Source organism: Ammospiza caudacuta, chromosome 3, assembly GCF_027887145.1.
Source record: "Ammospiza caudacuta isolate bAmmCau1 chromosome 3, bAmmCau1.pri, whole genome shotgun sequence".
NCBI classification, from domain to species: Eukaryota; Metazoa; Chordata; class Aves; order Passeriformes; family Passerellidae; genus Ammospiza; species Ammospiza caudacuta.
Window position 1 is genome coordinate 92,794,787 of NC_080595.1, and position 9,118 is coordinate 92,803,904.

Below are 9,118 nucleotides of genomic sequence, written 5' to 3' on the forward strand. Positions count from 1 at the left end.
CTCTGGTCCTGGACCTGTGGTTGAAGAGCAGACAGGTTTACGATGGGCAGAGCTGCTACCCCCCCCCCCCCCCCGTAATCTCCTCAAAAACACCAGGTGAGGGATGAGCACTGTGATACCCTGTGCTTCTGCATGCAGACAATAGTGAATTAGAACAAAATAATTTGTGTTAATGCTACCCTGCTTTGCATGATGCCACTCTCTGGCCTGTTTTGAGCCCCTTGGCACGGCCACGTGTCCCTCAGCACAGGGCTGTGTTTCATGTGTGACCTCGTAGCCCTAGCAACGGGACAAGACTGGAACTGGGTTGTGCCAAGGTAGGGCTGTCTCTGGTATTGTTTGCTGTGGCTCCAGGAGGGGACCAGAGGCCTACCAGAAGTCAGGGGGAAGAAAAAGAGCTGAACTGCTGCTGCATCCCATGGGCCTAGAAGACACTAAAGATGGCTCAATACCACAGCAGCAGCTGCACTTTTAATAGTTCTGTTATTCCTGGGAAAGTTTGAACTCGTCTATTATGCAGATGCAGTAGTTTTGCTAAGTGTGTTTGGTACATGCCAAGAGTGAACACCAAAGGTTGATCTTGCACAATTTGTGAATACTGTTGAAATGTACAGGAAAGACCTGCAAGCTTATTTGTGTAGCCACATATGTACAGCTACTCCTCACTCACACAAGCTAAGGTGAAGCCTTTAAAGTGTTTCAGTACACTCTTGGGTTTTGATAGTCTTTCATTTGTAGTCATCTTCATTCAATGCTAATTCCCTACTAAAATTGTTGAGTCTGTAGAATAAAGTTATTACTTTTATGTTTTTAATTGTTAGTGGTTAGTTGTTGTTGAGGTGTTTCACTTATTGTGTTTCTTATTTGGAAAAATAATTTGAAAGCTAATTTAAACTCTGCTTCTGCATCTGCACAGGAGATTGCAGAGCTGGTTTCAGTCTAGGTCCTCAGGCAATCATTTCTGACAGTGATGTCATTCATGTGATGAAAAAGGAATGACTGATTTGTGAATTGCAAGCATGAAGAAAGCAGTAATTATGCTGTTTGGGTTTGTTTTTAAAATATTTTTCTGAACACATCAGCTTTTTTGAAGGGCAGATTTAACTGAACTTGTTGAAGTGACTCCTGTTGCCTGGTGTCTGCCTTGTGCCTTTGCCGTCCCTGGGGCAGGCCCAGCCCAGTTGATGTCAGCCTGTTGTGTGTCCCCACAATTGGTATTGGTTGGTAGCCCCATGGCTGCTGTAGTTCCCAGCCCCCTGTCCGTAGCAGCCTGCATTGCTGCCGGAGTGGTGACACTTGCCAGCGTCTGTGTCAGCGCAGCTCTGGTGGCGGCCCTGCCCTTGAAATCCCGTGGGAATCCCTGGGAGCTACAGTGCAGTGCGGCTCTGTCACTTATGGTGAAGCTGGTCCTTCTGCAGCCATATGCTTCTCTACTGCCCTTTTCATCCTAGTCCAGGCTTTCTTGTGCACATCCTGTGTTAATTCTAGCACCTTCCCAGCTTTTGGATGTTGAGAGTGAAAACTTACAAGTTCTTTTAGCCTTTTTTGCTTAGTCTGTCGGTGAGCAGTGTAAAACCATGTTTGGGTTTTCCAAGACCTTCAAATGGCTTGCATGTATTTTCTTGCTTAGTCACTCAGTGATACAATTGTTTGCTTTCCTTATCAGCTGCCAAGTGAACTTTCATTGTAACAAGATGGGCAAGGTCAGGGAAGAAAATTAACAAAATATAATGATTTGCATAGCACTAAGCAAAGCCAGATGCAGAATTATTTGTGGACTAGGAATGACTTCTCTACTCTGAGAACCACCACTCCATTAGGAATTGGTTTAGTCGGATAATTTTTTTTTTCAAGTGTGAGGTGTGACTGTAGAAATCCTTTTTCTGATTAAGGTATGGTTGGTTCTGCTTCATTCAGGGCATTTTTAGTCTTCCTTTGTTTGTGAGGTTTTCTGTTCCTTGACTCTGATCCAGCTCTATATTTGTGCTATTTAAAGATGCTTTACCAGCTAGAACCTTACTACAGTGGAGAAAAAACATGGTCACAAAAAGCAAGAATGAACTTCACCAACACTTCACTTTTAAGACCTTTTTCCCAGTGTTGCTTAACTGTATCAAATGTTCAGTAAGTGAATGCATCATCTTTGTGTGTGTTTTATATCTAAAATATACAATATTTTTGGCTGCAATGTGCAGCTTTTAGGTGGTACTTACTCCCATGAGTAGGCTCTTGACTGAGTTACCAGTGCGAGGAGCAGCATGTGAGTTAAATCCAAGAACAAACCTCTTAGCATTACAGATGCAACTATTTTGAAATGGTTTCAAACAGCATGATTGTAGTACCAAAAGACAAAAAATTGCAAAGCTTCCAAATTATCAACAGCTCTCCAGAGGAGTAAGATCAATTCTTCTAGCAAACTTTGTAAGCCAAAACTGAAAAGAGTGTTAAGACAGACATCTCTTGCAATAGATGTCATCCAACATAAGACAGGTTCTGGCTGTCAGATGCCACGCTACCTTGTCCCGATCAACCCTAGTGTGTACTCATGAAAAAAACAACTTTTAAAGAACAGCAAATCATGTTTATGATACTGTCACAACCTGGTTTTATTGCCTGAAAATTACTTTGAGAAAAGAACATTCCTATAAAAATTATAAATTAGTCCAATTAGTACATTTTTGCAAGCATTGTCTGTACTTCTGGCATTGTCCCCAGCCTAGCCACATCCTGGAACCTCCTGCCCTGCATGTAAGAGCACACATGGAAAATTGATGACGCTTCTCTTTTAGAAAGCATAACGCAGTAACTGCGTCAGATGCAGGAATTGAAACACGACTGAATTTAACATTTGCCCCTTCAGCTTAGTGCTTCAGGAAAGCTTTTGTTGCTGTTGTTCTCTGTTGTTTGAAGCTCCAAAACTAGAGATGTGACCAATGGACTTGAGGCCTGAGCTCCCATCTTAGCAGTCGAGATCCTTGTGCCCCTTGTTGCCACAGCAGTAACATTACCCTTATCTTGTAACAGGAAAAACGATCATCAAAATTTGAAACCTTCCTGAAGTTCTGGTTCCCTTATATTATTTATACACATTAGAAGCTAAATGAAAAACAAACCAAAAACTCATAACCTCTTTGTCCAAAGACTCTTAATTGATCCTCTTGCCAAGTCTGAGAGAATGTGAAAAGGTTTGCTAGCAGGGTTGGACTGTCATATGCATAGGCCAGGATCCAGCTGCACTCATTAAGTGGGGGAGCAGAAAAGCAAAGGTAAAACCATCTTGATTATTTTCCTCAATTACTGCTACAAAGTGCTGCCACTGTAATTGTTTCCAGAATTTGAGTTAACATTGCTGTGATTAATTACTATGAAGTACCTTTGTTGAAAGTAGATTTTTATTAGAGAAGGGTAATAATTTATGTCAGTATTTTTGTTTTTATGAATGCTAGCTAGAGAGGTAAGAATCCTAGAATTTTATCTGACACTATATTTCTTGTCTCATTGCCACTGAGGGAGTTTTCCCCTTGTTTTCTTTATAGACAAGCTGGAAAAATTCTCACCACTGAACTTGCGTGCAATACAAAGAGCCATGCCCAGGAGTTGTTCAGAAGGGTTTAGTTAAGGACTTTGTCTAGAAACACATGTAAATTAAGGGAAAAAAATCCACAAACTTGCTCAATCCTGGGTATCTGGTTTGTCAGTGGGATCATTTTACTACACTCAGTAGCTGAAAATTCAAGAACTCCCAGGTTGAAATCCTAGATTTTTAATAAGTGAGCTTTCTTTCAATGGCCTAATACCAGCAGTAAAGTTTACCAGCCATTTTCACTCTAATGAGATTTTTCTTGTCTGAACTTGAGCTGATGCCATTCAAGGAAATGCTAACCTGAAAATAAACTCCTTTAAAGCCAAAGTATCTTTTGACTTTGTTCCACTTTCTGTTTTCACTGCCTATGCAATTTGTTTACTCAGTGGATTTTTTTTTTCTCAGACTGGGACTTTTCCAGTGACGTGTCCTCAGCTGGAAGGGATGGGGAGTTTCTCACTACTGAGCAACATTGTGATTTTCCATTTTCCAAAACTCTTCCTCCATGCCATTTATAGTTGATGATACTGATTTAGTTTGGTTTTGTTTCCCTCTTTAAAGAAAGAGATGTGCAACTAAAAGCCTTTCATCTCTCCTGCTCCGCTGCCGTCAGCTTTCTTTTGTCTGCTGAGAGGAACTGGAAAGTAGAACTGTGTCCTCACCCCCTCCTTCCCCTGCCCCGTTCACCATTTTCGACAGCCACCAGCTGTACCCCATTTCCCCTGGCAAAACCTTGTTCTGGACCTCATCAGTTCTCGGTGCTGTTCTTTGATCCCACTTATCTTCTGTCTGCAATTGCATGACTTACTACATCTGTGTTATCGTACTGGCAAGGCACCAGCCTTATTAGCTCAGTTGTGTCCTCTTCTGGCTGCCCTTGTTTTTCATTCCCGTTTGCCTCAAATTTCAAATGGCTATCTGCAGGTCCTGGCCAATGCTTCTGCTGCCTACCTGATCTGTTTTCTTTTGATGTCATACATTCCTTTAGCCTTCAAAATGTCACAGTAAATTACCTTACACTTTCTTCTATAATTCCTTGCTGCTGTCTTCTGCAATGCTTCTTGTACCCAGAATGGCCACCACCAATTTTCTTGCTTTAAAATCAAACCGCAGGCACTGGCAAGTCAGAAACTACATATATAGCAGATAATTATACTAACAGGAGGCATTATAGAAAAATTAAGTATCTGTAATTGGAGAGAGCTAGGTCTTATTATTTGGTTCTGATTTATTTTAACAACAGGCCAACAAATGCGACTAAAAATTACAAACTACTTGCAAAATAAGACTAGTATAACTGTGAGTGGTGTGATGTATCTGGCAGGAGAGGTGCCAATCAATCAGCTGCTGCTTATGTAGGCTCCCAGTGCTGGGTTTATAGAACACCAAATAGGACGTGACATGGTGAGGTGATGCAATATGTGCAAGTCCCCAAAGCAAACTTTATTGTTTTTCTTTTTAATCATAGAAAGATTAAGTAAATATTGTAGTAAGGCTACTGCTAAAAGAAATTCTGGTCTCCCTGCCTACATTTTGGCATGCATTCACACAGGGCTTTTGCTGACTTTACAAAGAGCTGGATGTATTTTGGTGGAAGTTATGAAACTCAATGGGATGTGTTATATTTATTACCTGCAACAGACACTGGAAAGAAATCATGGTAAAAAAGGATGGGATGGAATGTTTGGAGTACAGGGTATGCCAAAGCAGCTCCTTTCTTTTGTTCACCAAGAATCATACGTACATACTTTAGTATGCAAAATCAATTCCTTTTAACAAGATTATTCATACTGTCTGTGCCACACAGACAATGGAAAAAATGCAAATAATGACCAAAACACTAATTCTACAAAATTATAAAACATCTGTTTCAAAGCAAAAATTAATGTTGTACTGTACTGAGTAGAATAGCTGTAAAAAGTCAAGCTTAAAAGTTGTTAAAATTCAGTTTTTAATAATGGCCAGCTGTGTAGATCTTAATAAGTATGTACAATCTTAGTATGTAAAATACACATCGGCAATGATAGAAAACACTTCAGTCCAACCTAATGCTAAGGTCTGTTTCTTACACTTAAACTGAACAATGAGGCAACTGATTGGGACAGTCGGCAAAGTAGGAGTCATGGAACGTTTCCCTTGTGTGTTAATATAAACCAGAAAGTTCTGTAACTTGTTGATGTCTACTGGAATTGACGTAGCACTGTAGGAATTTTTGGTTGCGGCATTCATTCATCAGCACTTACAGTTGTGAAATCACTTGTGCATGCTCTTTGTCCTTGATTACTTATAAGCTATGCTTCAAGATAAGGGTCAGCTCTTTTTCTCAGAAATAGTTCAACTTGGCTAACAGACAAAACGAGACTGGAACAGAACTATATTTGTTTCTCTACCAATCTGTAATGCGACTTTTAATTAAGTATCCTGCTGATATCCATTTGCAAAATACCTGGGAAACAAAAGTTTTCTGGGTTGAACATAACACTGTGTTACACATGCATGACACACATACAGCAGCATGTATGTGCTTGTAACTGCTGCCTGCTAGATGGATCTTTAATAGTATGTATTACTTACATGAAAAGGCAGCTGGATGATGCAGACACTGGGGAGTCCTATCAAAAGGTTTCTCTGTTTTATGTGTAAGGCTTTTTTTTTTTTTTTTTTAATCCCTTTTTAGTTCTTAACAGCTCCCTCAGGGAATGCTACTACTGAGCCCTTTTTTTCCATTCCCAGCTTTCATTCCTGGTTAGTGGATTCTTCTTTCTAGGTTACACTGTTGTTCTGAACAACTTCTAAGAAAGTAAATTAACAAATGTACTTTGTGTATACATCGTGTTGGCTCAGCCAGTGTGCTAGTAGGCTGAAATACTTGTATTTTGGCAACCTATTCAACAGCAGGTGTGATTGAAAGTGAGCTCTCATTGCAGAAGAGTTTTTTCGAGTTGCTGCAGAAGTGGCATGCCCTTAGGGCAGAAAGAGATCAGCGATCCCACAGGGAGCTCTGCAAGCTTGGCTCCAGGTTTCTTTAGAAGGCAGAATAAAGAATAAATAGGCCAGGTGGTAAATTGCTTGTAGCACCACAGATCGGCTGGGGTGGATCCGCGGGGCTGGCAAGTACTCACTGCAGGCCACCTGATACAGAAGTTTCTGTATCTCCAAGGTGACTAATGCTGTCAAAACTGGATAGACAGTTACTTATCAGGGTTTTGGATATTATGGGTCATGTAGAAGAAAATAATATTTGACATTAAATAGACGATGAATGTAATTGAACCATCCTTTGCAGCCCTCACCCCGTAAAAAAAGAAAAAGCAATTGCCAATTTTTGTACATGTGGTTTTGCCACCCAAAACTAAAATAAAAATATTGTTTATGGTGACAGTGGGTGTCAGTAACAGATGGAACAAAACATAGCTAGATCAGGAACAACAAGGGATATAACCCCAGTTTGCTAATTGTGGTTGTGAGAACGGTCCTGGGTTTAACTTTGTCTTTTCTATATTGCAAATCTGAAGAGACACAGGAATAAAATTCCCCCCTCATTTTTCATTGAGTATAATTGCTATGTTTGTTTCAAGATCTGGATTAATAATGTCAGTTCTAACTTCAATTAGTTCAGCTCTACACATAAAGCTAACCCAGATTTCCTTGGTAGATCACAAACCTAAGAAAATCTGAGGCTCTGTTTCAATATTTGTCTGCAATGCCAGGCATGTGCTAAAGCAGCCTGAACAGCTCCTCTCCTGCCCAAGCCATGCCCACTTGTTCCTTTTCATCCACTGCATTTCCCTCTGAGTTTATCCAGACTCCTTGTGCAGCCACAAAACAAACCAGAGTGAGGAACTCCACCCAGCTGAGCCAAGCAAAGAGGGAGTGGAAAACTTGTTTGTTTTTTGGATGCATTGATTCCCAGCCTTGTCCCACTGCTCAGACAGTTGCTCAGCACAAGGGAAGGATCCTTGTGGAGAAGAAAGGGTGTTCCAGCCAGATGCACACAGCTGAGATAAGGGAAATGCTCAGGGAGGGTTTGCAGCTGCTACCACTTAAATCACGTTGACCCTCAGCCTAGGAAAGTGCATTGCTTGTGCTGGTGGTTGGGTTGGCCCCAGGAAGGAGGCCCATAGTTAGAAGCAGGGTTGAGTTGAAAACAGTTATTAATGCCTTAGAATTTAATTTTATTCTGTTAGAGATATAAAAACTCTTTTCAGCCGGCTGAAATTTCAGCTACAAAGTGGATAAAGAAGATCACCTAGCAACAGCTCTACTCGTTTCAAAGCAGATACAACTGCAGTACAGAGAAGAATAGAAAATAATGGAGTGGGCTGTTTTTTAGGACAAAATGTCTTGTCTTTTCGTTCTCCCTGTTCAAACTTTGAATCAGAGGCAAATAAGCAAAACAGGCTTCCTATTTGGAAACAGCATAACCTTGTGTATGACCACCATTGTGTACATGTTGTTTATACTCATATGGGCATCTTAATCTCTGTGTCGTTGTTCAATAATTTACATTTAATCAATCACTTTTAGTTCTGTTCATGACTCTTTGCTGTTGTGTAGCGACACATGCTGGCATGTTTTTCTAATTCTCTGTGTTAGAGAACATGCATAGGCCTGGCCTAAATTCACAGAGACTGCTAAGTCTTTCACTGAGGTTTGGAAAGCCTAGAATATGTGACATAGTGGATCTCCGACAAAGCATCAAATTATATTAAAAAATACAATATTAAATTCATTTAAGCAGATCTAACTCCCAGAAAGTAGAAGAACATGTGAAGATTTTTCTCCCAAAGGGGATTTTTGAGAAGCTGTTTCTGCAGGGCTGAGCTAGATACAGGACTTCACAAAGTGACTTCTCTGAAGAAGTGTTAACATTTTCCAGTAACTGCCTGCACTCTTTCAGAGTGTACAGATTGCAAACTCAAAACTTTAAACTACTCAGAGACCTTGGAAATTCATTTCAGGCCATTACAGAGTAATTTTCTTACCTCCTTCCCTTTCTGGGGGAACTTAACGTCTCTGAGTAATTCCTTAAAAGTCCATCTGGACAAGGACATTTTCCACACTGAGTGAAGGTTTGAGGATAAGGATGACAAGGTTTTTTTTTTTTTTTTCCATTAATCTTAACCTAGTTGAAGTAGGTAAAATCAGCAGTGGAAAGATGTGGCATTGACTCCAACTGTAGCTGTTTGAATAGCAATGGACCACAGGCACTGTGTTCTCTGAGGGCAAGTCTATTTCATCATGTCCATCATAAAATATCATTGTTCCGTGAAGCCTAAAGTGGTGAGAATGTGAAAGGAGCATAGGAAGTTACAGACATACTCCAAACAAAATTTTTTTTTCCCTTTCTCTAAGGAATGCTTGGATGACAATAATTTACAAACTATTTAACATCATTATTTAAAATTACATTTGCCAGTTTATTCTTAAAGTTCTCTAGATCAGTGGTGCTGCAGATGTAGGATATGCCTCCCTCTCCCTACTTTGGAGTGAGGCTTTTTTGGGAAAGAGTAGCATGTGTTCTTGTACAGCTTG